The following is a 16,549-nucleotide window of genomic DNA, read 5'->3' on the forward strand; positions in this document are numbered from 1 at the left end:
GTACAAATCATTATCCATAGGAAACTTAACAGGAGGATGTCCTGGAGGGGATGACTCAGCTCTGAGAGGGGCAGACATGCCAACAGGAAAGCCGGGGGGTCTGAGGGGCAAATAGTCACGAAAACTGAGACTTTGCTGCTACTGGAGATTATCCACAAATCTGCCGAAACTGTAATTCTGGCCAAAACCTCTCCAGATCCCAGAACATAACAAAAGTAGGGTGATAATGAAAATCTACTCAGCTCTCCCCGGCCCTGACCTGTCCCTCCACGCAACTTCCACCACCATCATTGGTCCTCTTCTGGGGCCTCTTGTCCTCTTCCATTTTTATTGATCATTTTCATCTTCGACATCAGTAAATAAGTATCACGTAAATGTGACGCCCTGGGCAAGCCAGGGGTCACAGGTCACAACATCACATGCACCCCACATTCCCTGCAGGTACACCTAGGCTAACCTAAAATCCTTGTTGCCTTCCTCCAGGGGCTGATGTCCACACCAGGGGGTGGGCCAGGCGGTCGGCTCCGCCCACCGAGGAGTTCACAGCCCTGGAGGCGGGAGAACCAGGCAGATAAGAAAAGATAGAGTTTGGAGGAGTGAAGTAGAAGGAAGTGGTAAAGGAGGACAGTAAGAGTGGCGACAGAAAAGGAACAGTTAAGAAAGCCTGAAGTTGGTCCGGGTGTGTGCCCCGGACAGTGACAGCAAGGTCAGCAGACGGCGGTGATAGTCTGCAGGGGGACTGCTTGGAGGTTGCTGGAAGGACCGCGGACGGGTGGTGACCCGGCGGTACCGGAGCAGTATACAAAGGACAGTCGGCACCAGGGCAGGGGCCTTTCGGATCCCGGCAAGGCTAGGAGTCGCCATAATTTGCCAAATCTGTCAGTGAAGGGGACCTCTGTCTCCTAACAACCAAGTCCCGATTGAAGGCAACAGTCCGACCGTTAAAGGGAGACACCGCCACCGCCAGGGCACCAGTTTCCCAGGGCCAGCGCCTGCGGGCAAGAGAGGGGCTCCTCCGGCCCATGTCCAGGTCGGGGAGCGGGTAACCGGTGGGAACCCATCGCTACCAAAAAGACTTTACATAGGTGCAGGGAAGGGATACCATCACTCCCGGGCCCCCATACAGAGCAGCGGTGGTGTTAACAAATCACCACAACCGTGGGTGGCATCACGGACAATAAACAATATCCCAACACCCAATCCCCTTTCACTCACGGGCGAGGAGCGCCGCTCGAGTCCCCGGGATCCGGCCCATCGCTCGAGCCACCGAGCAGCAGCAGCAGGCCGCAGCAGCAGCGGCAGCCGGACCCGAGCAGAGGGAGAGCGCGGCGTCCCCTCCTCCGCCCGCGACATAATGTCATGACCTTACGCCCACTGAGGCCTGGGGCCGAGAAGACCAATGTGAAGATGGAAAAGGACTGGAAGGGCCTAGAAGAGCCCCCAAGAACAGGACAGAAGCTGCATAGAGGGACAGGTGAGGAGATAGAGAGAAGTGGGCATAATATCTATATCTTTAATTCTTAACTTTTATGTTTAAGAAATTCAAAGTGAATCAGTTCACTCTTCTCTGGCCACTATGGCCTCCTCTGAGACACTTTCATGTGTCCTACCCCAGCAGCAGTCAAACTGATCGGATTCGGGGCTGCTGTGGCTCGAGGGTCTTTGGAACCGGGGGCTTGCGGCCACTCAAATCTAAAGGGGTATTTACAGGGGATGAATGTTCGTGACGCCACCTGCGGGTTGTAGTAAAGGGGAGTACCGCCGCTGCCGAAGTGAGTACCGGAGCAAATGATGCAGGGCAGCCAGGTGTCAGTCAATCCGCACGTAGGGAAGGCCCCGGATGGTGGGGGGAAGGAGGTATGGTGAACGGGTGCCTTGGCCTTGGGAAGCAGGGTGCAAGGGTCAGGTTACTCACTGCGGTAGTCTTGGTGTTGGATCATGTGGAATAAGCAGACACTCACAGATGGTAAACCAAAGTCACTAGGCACCGCAGTCTCTACGGGGGGAGCCCGTCCAGGTCCCGCTCCCACCAGTGTCACTTGGTAAGTCCGGAGCCCTGCCGCCATGCACAAATTGATTGACAGTTGTGGTCCTTTGGTTTGAAGCTTTCGGGGCCCCGCTACCCGTGTGTATGGTAGCTGTGCTCTTGGTGGCTGGCACTTGGGATTTCAGTGGGTTGTGTATTTTGGAGAACCCTATCCCCCCGCGTTGTGCTGATGCCTCCAATCTCTGAGCTCTTGGGGTAAGTTCATAAAGAGACTATCCTCCACAGGTGAATATCAGGTTACTTGAAGGTACTCCCCAATCTAGGGTCCTGTACCCCGCCGTGCTCGGTACCGGTATGGTGGCTGGGCTTTCTGATGCCAACAGTCCTCCTAGACTGCGTCTGTTACACTCATCTCCAGTGTTCCTAATACCGATCCCCGACTCCTGTGGTCCCGGACCACCGTTTTCGACCCAACCTGTCGCCTCCCTTGGAGCTCCAACTTTCCAGCTCCTCACTCTTTGAGGGCTACAACTCGACTCCTTGTCTCCCCTCCCACCAGTCTGCCTGATCCTAGGTGGGCGGACATGCTCCAATTTGACCAACCCACTGGTGTGTCTGTCCAGCCCTGGTGTGAGGTGTGGTTGGGATTTGTAGTGCGGATGTCAGTGACACTGTTGTTGGGAACCTGGAACCATGGGGGGTAGGCCCTGCACCCTTGGTGACAGGATGCAATTCCCTGTAGCACCCTGATGTATTCAGGGGCGCTACACATGCACTTGTATTTGCAGATGATCAAAGTGGAGTCTAATCTCCCCTCCTCTGGTGTCCAGTGATACAACCCGCCATGAATGGAGGAAACTGGGGCCTAACATAGAACAAAGCCATGGCCTAAAGGTAGAGAAGAGTGCTGGGAAGTGATTCAGGAGGAAAGGTGCAACCTCTGCATCCCGTATCAGACTTCACAAATGCCCTCAATGCTGCCTCATCCCAATGTGGAACATTTACATAGACGCCAGAAAAACACTAAAAACAGAGACTGTTTAGGCAACTAGTGAATCTAGGATGTCGTGACTGCGCATGTGTGGCACCCCTGAAGCTTCAGTCGCCACAGGGTACTGCACCTCACCAGAGGTTCAGTATTCATCCCGGGTAAGGAGGGGGTCATTGTCGGTAACCACCACAATCCACACAAGATGCAGTTAGTTCCCCTCCCACTGGGACTGGGTTAGGGTGCTAGGGGGTGGCCATCACGAGATATGGGTCCTCCTGCCCACTAGTTCAGCAACCCGGGGGTGGAACATGATAACAGGGGAGTAAGGCGACACACACGGACACTCAGACAGATAGACATGGACAGTCAGTCAGTGACGGGGAACAAGTGAGGTGTGGAGAGAAGACGGTCTCTGAGGAGAGAGCTGCGCCATAGCTCCCTCAGGACCAAGCGCATTGAACCAGGTGCGGAGCCCTAGGCTGGGTGGGTATGACGCTCCCCAGGGCTTTGGGGTACTCAGTCCCGAGCTGTATATTAGTGGGACAGATAACGGGGTAGCCGTTGCCCAACTTGCTCGGTTCCATGACCCCGGGGGTTGCTTAAAAGGGGTTTTGTACAAGGGAAGAATAAAATTAAAATGTTTTTCGTGACGCCACTTGCGGTATGCGGCTATATGGGGGAAGCCGCTGCTGCAAAGTCTCTCACTGCTGGGGCTGGTGGTATTGGGCAGCTTAGGTGTGATGGCTCTCCGCAAGTAGAGCTAGGCCCCAGAGGAGGATGATGGTGGTTGTAGTATATATGTACCACTCCACTCTCAGCAGCCAACACTGCTCGGATCCGTACCTTCAGGAGTGGTGGCTTGAGGGTCTCCAGACCCGGGGTTCTCATGGTCACTTCAATTGAAAAGGGGGTTGGACGTATATGTACGTTGTAAGTTCGTGACGCCACCCACGGTGTGTGGTGAGGTGGGACACCACCGCTGCTGTTATGGGGCACCCGGGGGAGATGTTGTGCAGCAAGCTGTTAACCCCTCCGTGGGCAGGGATGGTGACCCCGGGACCCGATGGCTCCAATGCAGGGGGAATGACGGCCGCAGGGGGGTGTTGGTGTACTCACTGTTGGAAACAAACACACGAGTCTCTGGTAAACTAAGATGATGGTGGCCGGTGCCACGGCCGGTTGTACTCAGGGTCCCCCAACCAGCTGGTGGTCTCTATCCTTTTCCTGCACTGTTTACGTAGAAAAGACTTCCCACTATAAAACGTAGGAGTCTGCTCCCGGCTGGATGTGGCCTAAGGAGCCGTGCCCGCAGACGCTGGACCATGGGATCTATGGACCTTGGCGGTGACCTCTTATCCGGAATCGGTGGGCTGTTGTCTTCTATGAGGGACTTTGGGTGGGACAGAACCTCTAGTCCTGGCCTCAATCGGTTAATTAACCAGCTCCAGTCGATTCTGGTTTCTGGCTTCAGGGTCCAAGTACCCCCTTTGTGCTACGGCTTCTGTCGGTTCCCTGTGTCGGTACCGGCAGGCTACAACCCTGGCCCGGTCCACCTCGGTTCCACCAAGCCGTCTTCCCGTCTCCTGCTGACGGAGACCACCGTCTGCCTCCTAGCTAATGGTACCAGGGCTCCAACCCTGGCACCGTTCAACTTGAACTCTCTCTCCTGCTGCTGGGACTACACCTAGCCCCAGCTACTCTCAACTTGAACTTCAACAGAATCTGTCTACTTTCCCGCCCTAGGCTGTCTAATCCCCTGGGTGAGTGTGCACCAACTGCCTGGCCACGCCCACTGGTGTGTCTATCTGTCCCTAAGGGGGTGACTAGGGTTTAATGGTTGGCTGAATGTTTCCTAGGTGTGGGAAGATGTTATGCAGGGGCCTAACTGTGACCACCTGGATTCTCCAGGGCGTCACATATAGATGCAGAGGTGTAGGAAGAATTCAGACAACACAGGGGCTGTGGTGTAACTTGCACTTTACTCACTGGTTTGGAGTTGCTGCTACCCGGCTGGTGCTGGTCTTTACCAATCTGGTATTCCCTTTGTTCCAGTGCCGGTGTAATGAACTGGTGAGCGTTACTTCCATGCACCCTGTTGTAGTTGGTGGGTCCCCGAGGTCTGGAGCGTTTTTGCGGTCCCCTCTTGTTGTCTCCGTCCTGGCCCGTACGTCAGGTAGCTTGAACCTCTCTTGTGTCGGACCTCTGTCCCATTCCCAGGTTCCCTCTCTGCTGCTGTGCCCCGGACACTAACTTCAGTGAGGTCCTTGATGGTCCCCTTACCGGGCAGATTGTTATCAGGTGAGCCAGAAGCGTCTTCCTGAACTAGGGCTCTGTACCCTGTCGGTGCTCAGTCCTATGAATACTCTCGCCGTACTCTCCCTGGCAACCGCACTCTTTATTACTCAGTAGTCACTTCACACTTTCCTGTCAGCACGTCAACTTCTGACTGTTTGTCTGTCTTTTCACTATCTATCTGACAAGATGTCTGTCGTCCGTCCATTCCACTGACTAGCCCCTCCTCCTCCCAGGTTTCTGACAAGTGGATTGGATGAGTCCCAACCAATAGGTGACCATCCATCAGCTCCATCTCTAGCCTGTTACCCAGTCTGGGGAAAAGGGCGTGGATTTGTGTGTGTTGTGGTGTTTACCGGCACTGGTCTTCCAGGAATCCGGGGTTAGATGTAGTACCCTGTGGCACCTGACGCTCAGGGGCGCCACATTTACTTCAAGTCCCACCAGCAGAATCTGTAGGGAAGAAGATTACAAGTCTTCTGGCCCACACAGAGTGCCCGGGGCACAGCAGCATGTAGAGCCAGGAGCTGTGACAAAAGAGCGGCACCAGTAAAGGCATACCTCCCAACTTTTCAAGAAAGGAAAGAGGGACAAAGTATGCGGCGCGTGCAGTGCGCCGCGGCAAATTTTGACCACGCCCCTAGCCACACCCCTAGCCACACCCATTTGGCAGTAAGGGTCATTCAGCAGATGCCCCGGACTGTTCATTCACATTCATAGCAGTCAGAATTTTTGTATATTTCTGTGTCACTATATGACATGTTGCTTATTTGTGCCTATCAATCCGTGGTCACACGTTGCATAAATTCTGTGTCTTTTTGTTTCTGTCTGCACCAAACTACACAATAACAATCTTCTCTGGTTTTTCCATTTTTGCTGCATTTTTTCTGCCTTTTCTCCATTATTTAATGTGTTTTTGGTTCAGATGTGAATCTGCGTTTTTAAGTGTTTTTATGTACAGAGAAGCTTTTTCCTGCACTTTTTTAAACTCCACATAGAAACCTCCAGAGAAACCCAGCGGCGTCTTTTCATGGAATCACATCCACTTTACTTGGACAATTAAACACAGCAGAATAAATGTGCAAAGAAACAGCAGAAAAAAATGCAGCATTTACACTACATGTGAACACGGACTAAATGTCCAAGCAAAGTGGATGAGACGTCCTGAAATCTCCGCCCCTGGTGCGTGGAAAGACGTCGCTGAACTGTGCGGATTTGGTGTTTTTTTCTTTATAAGCTTCAGGATTCACATCAGCAACAAACATGTATCAAATAAGGGGGACAATGTATAAAAAGTACCGCAGACACGCAATAATCAGAGAACATTGTTATTGCACTCGTGGCGCGGACACCTGCAGAAAAAAATGCAGCATTTACGCTATGTGTGAACACGGCCTCAGTGATACAGTTTTATTACATTTTATATGGGTTTTAATAAAGAAAAATAATAAATTGCGCCTTTTTTTTCCCGCCATTTACCGATCCCCATAATAATCTGATCGCTGTGTTGTTCAGGTCATTACGATTACAGGGACACCAAATATGTCCATGTTATTTGCTGATTTGTAATGTTTATTATTTTATAAAAAAGTGCAATAAAATTACATTATTCTATTTTTTTTATTATTTTTAGTAACTTTATTAGAAGAAAAAAAAATCCTCTTTTCCTCTCCCTGCAGAATACAGGAGATAGAGACGCTGCTGTGTACAATGGAGCTGTGTCCTGTGTAATCTGCTGTGTAAGAGGCTGCATTGTAGGTTCATTTATGTGAAATCCTCCCTCTGACATCATCAATCCTAGTGGCTCAACAGCTAGAGCAGCTAGGAAAGCAGGAGGCTGCAGGAGACAAGTTTTGAATGTTGCTGGTTTGAATCCAAGGTGGTGAAGATAAAAAAAAATTGTATTTGTATTTTTTTCCTCATTTCTTTATAGTAGTTTTATGGGAACAAATGAATCTGACTCTTTCACCAACATTGAGATACAGTATTTATCTATCTATCCCTCTATCTATCTATCCCTCTATCTATCTATCTATCCCTCTATCTATCTATCCCTCTATCTATCTATCTATCTATCTATCCCTCTATCTATCTATCTATCTCTATCCCTCTATCTATCTATCTATGATTCTATCTCTCTATCTATCTATCCCTCTATCTATCCCTCTATCTATCTATCCCTCTATCTATCTATCCCTCTATCTATCAATCTATCTATCCCTCTATCTATCTATCTATCTATCTATCTATCTATCTCTATCCCTCTATCTATCTATCTATCTATCTATCTATCTATCTATCCCTCTATCTATGATTCTATCTCTCTATCTATCTATCTATCCCTCTATCTATCCCTCTATCTATCTATCTATCTATCTATGATTCTATATATGATTCTATCTATCTATGATTCTATCTATCTATGATTCTATCTATCTATGATTCTATCCCTGTATCAATCTATTATCTGTCGTGTATCTATATATCCCTCTATCATCCATCCCTCTATCATCCATCCATCCCTCCCTCTATCCCTCCCTCTATCTCTCCATTCATCCCTCCATTCATCCCTCCATTCATCCCTCTATCCCTCCCTCTATCCCTCCATTCATCCATCCATCCCTCCCTCTATCCCTCCATTCATCCCTCCATTCATCCCTCTATCATCCATCCATCCCTCCCTCTATCCCTCCTTTCATCCCTCTATCCCTCCATTCATCCCTCCTTCTATCCCTCCATTCATCCCTCTATCATCCATCCATCCCTCCCTCTATCCCTCCATTCATCCCTCTATCATCCATCCATCCCTGCCTCTATCCCTCCATTCATCCCTCCCTCTATCCCTCCATTCATCCCTCCATTCATCCCTCCATTCATCCCTCTATCATTCATCCATCCATCCCTCTATCCCTCCATTCATCCATCCCTCCATCCATCCCTGCCTCTATCCCTCCATTCATCCCTCCCTCTATCCCTCCATTCATCCCTCCATTCATCCCTCTATCATTCATCCATCCATCCCTCTATCCCTCCATTCATCCATCCCTCCATCCATCCCTGCCTCTATCCCTCCATTCATCCCTCCCTCTATCCCTCCATTCATCCCTCCATTCATCCCTCTATCATTCATCCATCCATCCCTCTATCCCTCCATTCATCCATCCCTCCATCCATCTTTGCAGCTGAATAACCTGCTTCTGGTGTCTGCAGTATAGAGGTCAAGATAACAAAATCTTCCTATTGCTTTCAATACAGGCAGTAGCTCAGTGGTAAAGCTGCTGCCTTTGAAAAAATGAACTCACAGTTCCATGGGTTTGAGTCCCGGCCGCCCCGAAAATACAGAGCCGATGATAATTTAATATAATTTATTCACTCTACTGAGGGGAGGAGCCAGGACATCAGCTGTGAGCCGCGGGAGTGTGGGACAGCCCTGATAAATCGTGGCAGTCCCGCAGAATCCGGGATGGTTGGGAGGTATGGTAAAGGACTCGCGCTGCCTGCCATACGGGACAGGACCGGAGCCAATGCAAGGAAGAGGGACCCAGCGTAGCTTCAAGTCGCAGAGACCCACACAACACAGCGCAAGTAGGAAGGACTCACAGAGAAAAGCACCGTCTCTGACCTCTGAACTATCCGGGATCGACTGAAGCCCATGACAGCGGAGTCTGGCACTCCAGAGATGGTGACACTTCAGTGAGTAAAGAACTTTGACTGGAACCCATAGTCGTCCAATCCTTCTCGCGCCCTACCCTCGCTTTAGCTGCACAGCAGCAGGAGACTACTACGCCTGACCACCCTGGGGCCTGCGCTCTGCCTGTGGAGAGCTGCACCAACTGAGCTGCGCTACCATCTTCCCCAGAGGACACCTCCAGTGGTGGTTCTTATGTTAGCCGCAAACCACAGGTGGCATCACGAATACATACTCTATTCTCCCCTGTAAATAACCCCTCCGTCTTTATTAACACTGCCTGGGTCACAGAACCGGGCCTGGCTGCTGTGACATCACAAACCTCCCTACACCGGCCGGTAAAGAGTAAACTCCCAGACTCCCATGGGCGCGTCACATGCTGGATGCAAAATGGGAAAGTCTAACATCATAGAATGGTAGAGATGGAAGGTTCCTCCTGGGCCGTCATGTCCAACAGATATCTGTCCCCGCTCTGCTTGAAGACTTCCATTGATGGAGACCTCACCACCTCTCGTAGCCGTCTGTTCCACTCATTGATCTCCTCACTGTCAAAACGTTTTTCCTAATATCTAATCTGTGTCTCCTCCCTTTCAGTATCATCCCACTACTTTTTATCTTTCCTTTTGCACATGAGAATAGTGTCATGGGCGGCGGGGCGCGGCGCTCGCTAACGCTCGGGTCCGGCGCTGCTGCTGCTTGGTGGCTCGAGCGGTGGGCCGGATCCGGGGACCCGAGCGGCGCTCCTCGCCCGTGAGTGAAAAGGGGGTGGTTTGTTTGGGGATTTAGTCCGTGACGCCACCCACGGGTTGTGGTGAAGATGGGCACCACCGCTGCTGGTGACGGGGATCCCGAGAGCGATGGTAGGGAGCAGCTGGGATGTTGTTTTCCCCCTCCGTGGGTAGGGGTTGGTGGTCCCGGGGCCCGGTGGTGTGACGGGGAGGCAGGGTTGGTGAGGTGCAGGGTTGCAGGGACAGCGCGGCGTGGTGCCGGATGGCACTGTTGTACTCACTCAGACAGAAAGTCACAAAGTCTCCGGTAAACCAAACGGCTGGATGGACGGGTCCTGCAGCCGGTTGCAGTGTCTCTCCCCGAACAGGTGGTGGCGGCTGTCTTTCCCTGCACCTTTGTGTACTGTCTTGACTACGATGGATTCCCAACGGTAGTCCGCTCCCCGGTGTATGGATGCCGGAGGAGCCCGTTTTGCCTGCAGGCGCTGGCCCTTGGGTCTCTAGCCTGTGGTGGTGGCTGTAAACCCTCACGGTGTGGACGGTTGCCTTCTGACGGGACTTGGGTAGTTAGGAAACCCCTGGGATTCCTGTCACACTCGGATTTGACTGTTACGGCGGCTCTAAGCCTAGTCGGGGTCCCATGGCCCTGCCTGTGTGCTAGCTTCACTTTGCTCACCGGTTCGGTACCGGCGGGCCACCGCCCGACCCCGTTCCTATGGCTCCGCGTTGATCCACCACTCCTGCAGACGGCCACCACCATCTGCCAACCTTGCTGTCAGTGCCTGGGCTCCTACCCAGGCAAACGCAGACCTCTTCCTCCTCTCACTTTCACCTCCTGAACTCATCTGCTCCTTTTCCCGCCTCCAGGCCCGTGAACTCCTCGGTGGGCGGGGCCAACCGCCTGGCTCCGCCCCACCTGGTGTGGAAATCAGACCCTGGAGGGAGGCAACAAGGATTTTGTGTCTGACTAATGTAACTCTGGCACACTGAAGTAATTCAAGACATATGAAACCTTTCTTTTGAATGCTGAATCAATTTATTAGTGCAAAAAGTTGAGGATAATTCATCCAACGTTTCGACCGTATCTTATGGCCGTTATCAAGGACAAAATTATCTATATCAACAATGCGAAGATGTGCGCTCAATGATAAATGGACATCGCCATTAGGTATAATGGGATCAAAAAAATCGATCCTCACGTACTTATCAGTTGAAAATAAGAAAGATGGCTGAGACCTTTATTGCAGGACTGGGAGTAGCGCAAGTTTATAGTTGTTTCTGGTTTATTGGGCAGAAACCATAACAAGAGACACTAGTGGGAGTAATGTGATTCCCACACTAAGTGATTCTTAGTTACCTCCAAGTGAACAAATGCTTATTGCAGTGTTTCTGGACAATAGTTATCGGGTACTGCTATCATAGGAAATAGAGAACACATGTCCCTTTAAGACTCTGGAGAGATAAATAGGAACTCAAAAGCAAAGAATTGCTAGGTAGATTATGGAGGAACGAATCTTATAATGCTGATGTAGGGTATAGGCCCCTCCTCCAGCGGCTCCGTGGCGCAGACATCTTGTTTCCGCCCCCCCTTGGTACTTTCTCGACACTCCCTCTTTTGGGGCGGGGCTTTGCTTTTCGTGCCTCCTCTGCTTGGAGGAGACGCTCGAGCGGGAAAATCTTTGCGCCCAAGATGGCGGCACTTCAAATTTCTCGGCCGGATGCCGCCGGCGGGGACTGCAAGGCGCACTTCTACCGGTAGGTAGATGGGTAGGATCCTGTTCGTGACGCCAAGTTGTCGCAGGCGGCGGGGCGCTGCGCTCGCTAACGCTCGGGTCCGGCGCTGCTACTGCTGCTCGGTGGCTCGAGCGGTGGGCCGGATCCGGAAACCCGAGTGGCGCTCCTCGCCCGTGAGTGAAAAGGGGGTGGTTTGTTTGGGGATTTAGTCCGTGACGCCACCCACGGGTTGTGGTGAAGATGGGCACCACCGCTGCTGGTGACGGGGATCCCGAGAGCGATGGTAGGGAGCAGCTGGGATGTTGTTTTCCCCCTCCGTGGGTAGGGGTTGGTGGTCCCGGGGCCCGGTGGTGTGACGGGGAGGCAGGGTTGGTGAGGTGCAGGGTTGCAGGGACAGCGCGGCGCGGTGCCGGATGGCACTGTTGTACTCACTCATGCAGAAAGTCACAAAGTCTCCGATAAACCAAACGGCTGGATGGACGGGTCCCCCAGCCGGCTGCAGTGTCTCTCCCCGGACAAGTGATGGCGGCTGTCTTTCCCTGCACCTTTGTATACCCTCACGGTGCGGACGGTTGCCTTCTCACAGGACTTGGGTAGTTAGGAAACCCCTGGGGTTCCTGTCACACTCGGATTTGACTGTTACGGCGGCTCCAAGCCTAGTCGGGGTCCGATGGCCCTGCCTGTGTGTGCTAGCTTCACTTCGCTCCCCGGTTCGGTACCGGCGGGCCACCGCCCGACCCCGGTCCTACGGTTCCGCGTTGATCCACCACTCCTGCAGACGGCCACCACCGTCTGCCAACCTTGCTGTCAGTGCCTGGGCTCCTACCCAGGCACACGCAGACCTCTTCCTCCTCTCACTTTCACCTCCTGAACTCATCTGCTCCTTTTCCCGCCTCCAGGCCTGTGAACTCCTCGGTGGGCGGGGCCAACCGCCTGGCTCCGCCCCACCTGGTGTGGACATCAGACCCTGGAGGGAGGCAACAAGGGTTTTGTGTCTGACTAATGTAACTGTCTAGGGGTGGGTGTGGGCGTGGCCAACCGCCTGGCTCCGCCCCACCTGGTGTGGACATCAGACCCTGGAGGGAGGCAACAAGGGTTTTGTGTCTGACTAATGTAACTGTCTAGGGGTGGGTGTGTGTGTGTGTTGTCTGTGGCTACCTGGCTAGTCCAGGGAGCCAAAATAGCGCTGATCCCTCTACGGTGTGACAGCCCCTCGGGTATTTGTAGACCGCTATTAAGTCTCCTCTCACGCTTCTTTTTTGCAGCTAAACCTTCCCAGATCCTGTAACCGTTCTTCGTAGGACAAAGATTACAGTCCATGGATATAATATGATTATTTCTTTATAGTAGACACAAGGGAGCATCGGGATTCCACATATGGTGGATTCAGATCCTCATCAAGTGACATAAGAGTCAATCTATATATATAATTGCCTTATTCTGTCTCTCTTGCTCCAAAATTGTGTCACAGTGACAGTGTTGTTACAGTGACAACTGTCGGATTGGCCGCTGGGCTCGGCCTGGCCCCGCTCCCCCACGGATAGGCCGCTCTCCTCGGCCTGGCCCCGCCTCCCGCATGGATTATCCGTTCGCCCCGGCCCTCTGCACGCATCGCCCGCTCCAGCGTACACCGGCTCCCGGTACACATGTGCAGGGACCCGGCATACGCTGACACCTCGCTCTCTCGGCCCCGCCCCCGGCACACGTTGGCACGCTCGGCCCCGCCCCCGGCGGACATAACTTTGCGATGCTGGGATCGTGACTGAGCCGGTGTACGCTGGTAACCATGATACACATCGGGTAACTATAGGAAGCGCTTCCCTTAGTTACCCGATGTGTATCATGGTTACCAGCGTACACCGGCTCCCGGTACACATGTGCAGGGAGCCGGCATACGCTGACGCCTCGCCCGCTCACCCCCGCCCCCGGCACATGTTGGCACGCTTGGCCCCGCCCCCGGCGGCCCCAGCATGGGGGATGGAGCACGATGGGGGGTGCGCAGCATGGAGGATGGAGCATGATAGGGGGTGCGCAGCATGGGAGATGGAGCACGATGGGGGGTGTGCAGCATGGGAGATGGAGCACGATGGGGGGTACGCAGCATGGGGGATGGAGCACGATGGGGGGTGCGCAGTATGGAGGATGGAGCACAATGAGGAGGTTGCAGCATGGAGGATGGAGCACGAGGGGGGGTGTGCAGCATGGGAGATGGAGCACGATGGGGGGTGTGCAGCATGGGAGATGGAGCACGATGGGGGGTACGCAGCATGGGGGATGGAGCACGATGGGGGGTGCGCAGCATGGAGGATGGAGCACAATGGGGGGGTTGCAGCATGGGGGATGGAACACGATGGGGGGTGCGCAGCATGGGAGATGGAGCACGATGGGGGGTGTGCAGCATGGGAGATGGAGCACGATGGGGGGTGCGCAGCATGGGGGATGGAGCACGATGGGGGTGCGCAGCATGGAGGATGGAGCACAATGGGGGGGTTGCAGCATGGGGGATGGAACACGATGGGGGGTGCGCAGCATGGGAGATGGAGCACGATGGGGGGTGTGCAGCATGGGGGATGGAGCACGATGGGGGGTGCACAGCATGGGGGATGGAGCACGATGGGGGTGCACAGCATGGGGGATGGAGCACGATGGGGGATGCGCAGCATGGGGGATGGAGCACGTTGGGGGGTGTGCAGCATGGGGGATGGAACACGATGGGAGGTGCGCAGCATGGGGGATGGAGCACAATGGGGGTGCGCAGCATGGGGGACGGAGCACGATGGGGGTGCACACCTCCCCCCAAAACACACACACACCGCACAACACACCACACACACACACACTGGGAATCACAAACACCGCCCTACACAGACACCCACACGCACACAGACAACGCCACACACACAACAGCCAACACACAAACACCGCGGCATACACAAATATATGCACACACCGCGCAACACACACTGCATAAAACATACCTGCCCCCAAAACACACACACGCACTCCACACCCACACAAACCGCGCAACACACACAGCACCACACACACAGAACGCTGCAGACACACAGCGCTCCACAAAAACGCAACACACACAACGCAACACACATACAACACCACTCTCACACACCCCCACACCCAGACAACACCCAGAACATTTACAGCGCCCTACACAAACACTGGCAACTACACACAACATCTATATATATATAACATAAACCATACATTAACTACACAATAAATTCTAGAATACCCGATGCGTTAGAATCCGGCCACCTTCTAGTATATTAATAAGTGTCGTGACAACTGATTAATAATGATTCAGTGCTCTGGGTATATTTTAACATAGGGGTGAATAAAGGCCCCGCTCCATCCAGTTCCCCTTCCTCCACCAATTATACACTTCATCCAGGGCCGCCATCAGGGCATTACTACTGTGAAGAGAGGAGGCCAGGCCCGGGGTAAGTACTTAGCTTTATTAAGCCCCAGGCAGGCGGGCCCCTTTTCTTCACCAGGCCCCAGTCACCGCAGCAGCAGAGGGGCCCCACAGTGTCGCTTCACTACCAGACATGACTAATTTGCATGTGAAGGGGCGGAGCATGCAAATTAGCCATGTGCTGGAGTGGTGGCAGGGTCATTGGACCAGAGCAGGGCGTCAGGGTGGCGAGGACTCACTAAATCATCTACAATCGACAATGTTGTGTAGTGAGGAATCCTCCGCCCTGATATAAAGCTGTTATAGTGTCTGCCATTACTACCTCTTGTGGTGGCATTCCACAGTCTGACTGCTCTAACTGTAAAGAACCCTTTCCTATTTAGCTGCTGGAATTGCTTTCCTTTCCCCGCAGTGAGTGCCCCCTGGTCCTTATTCTTCTCTTTTGAAGGAATATGGGATATGGGATCCTGCGCCGTCCTTTATATTCACCACACATGTATTTATACATATAATGAGATCTCCTCTGAGACTTCTTTATTCTCCTCTCATCATACAGGCGGCCTCCATTCCTCATCACACAGGCGGCCTCCATTCCTCATCATACGGGCGGCCTCCATTCCTCATCACACGGGTGGCCTCCATTCCTCATCATAAGGGGCGGCCTCCATTCCTCATCATACGGGCAGCCTCCATTCCTCATCATAGGGGCGGCCTCCATTCCTCATCATAGGGGCGGCCTCCATTCCTCATTATACGGGCGGCCTCCATTACTCGACATACGGGTGGCCTCCATTCCTCATCACACGGGCGGCCTCCATTCCTCATCATACGGGCAGCCTCCATTACTCATCATACGAGCAGCCTCCATTACTCATCATACGAGCAGCCTCCATTACTCGACATACGGGTGGCCTCCATTCCTCATCATACGGGCGGCCTCCATTCCTCATCATACGGGCAGCCTCCATTACTCATCATACGAGCAGCCTCCATTACTCATCATACAGGCGGCCTCCATTACTCATCATACGAGCGGCCTCCATTACTCATCATACGGGCAGCCTCCATTACTCATCATACGGGCGGCCTCCATTACTCATCATACGGGCGGCCTCCATTATTCATCATACGGGCGGCCTCCATTACTCATCATACGGGCGGCCTCCATTCCTCATCTTACAGGCGGCCTCCATTACACATCATACAGGCGGCCTCCATTACTCATCATACGGGCGGCCTCCATTACTCATCATACGGGCGGCCTCCATTCCTCTTCTTACGGGCGGCCTCCATTACTCATCATACAGGCGGCCTTCATTACTCATCATACCGGCGGCATCCATTACTCATCATACGAGCGGCCTCCATTACTCCTCATACGGGCAGCCTCCATTACTCATCATACGAGCGGCCTCCATTACTCATAATACGGGCGGCCTCCATTACTCATCATACGGGCGGCCTCCATTCCTCATCATACGGGCGGCCTCCATTCCTCATCATACGGGCGGCCTCCATTCCTCATCATACGGGCGGCCTCCATTACTCATCATACGAGCGGCCTCCATTACTCATCATACGGGCGGCCTCCATTATTCATCATACGGGCGTCCTCCATTACTCATCATACGGGTGGCCTCCATTCCTCATCATGCGGGCGGCCTCCATTCCTCATCATACGGGCGGCCTCCATTAC

Source organism: Anomaloglossus baeobatrachus, chromosome 2 (genome assembly GCF_048569485.1).
Source record: "Anomaloglossus baeobatrachus isolate aAnoBae1 chromosome 2, aAnoBae1.hap1, whole genome shotgun sequence".
Taxonomy (NCBI): Eukaryota; Metazoa; Chordata; class Amphibia; order Anura; family Aromobatidae; genus Anomaloglossus; species Anomaloglossus baeobatrachus.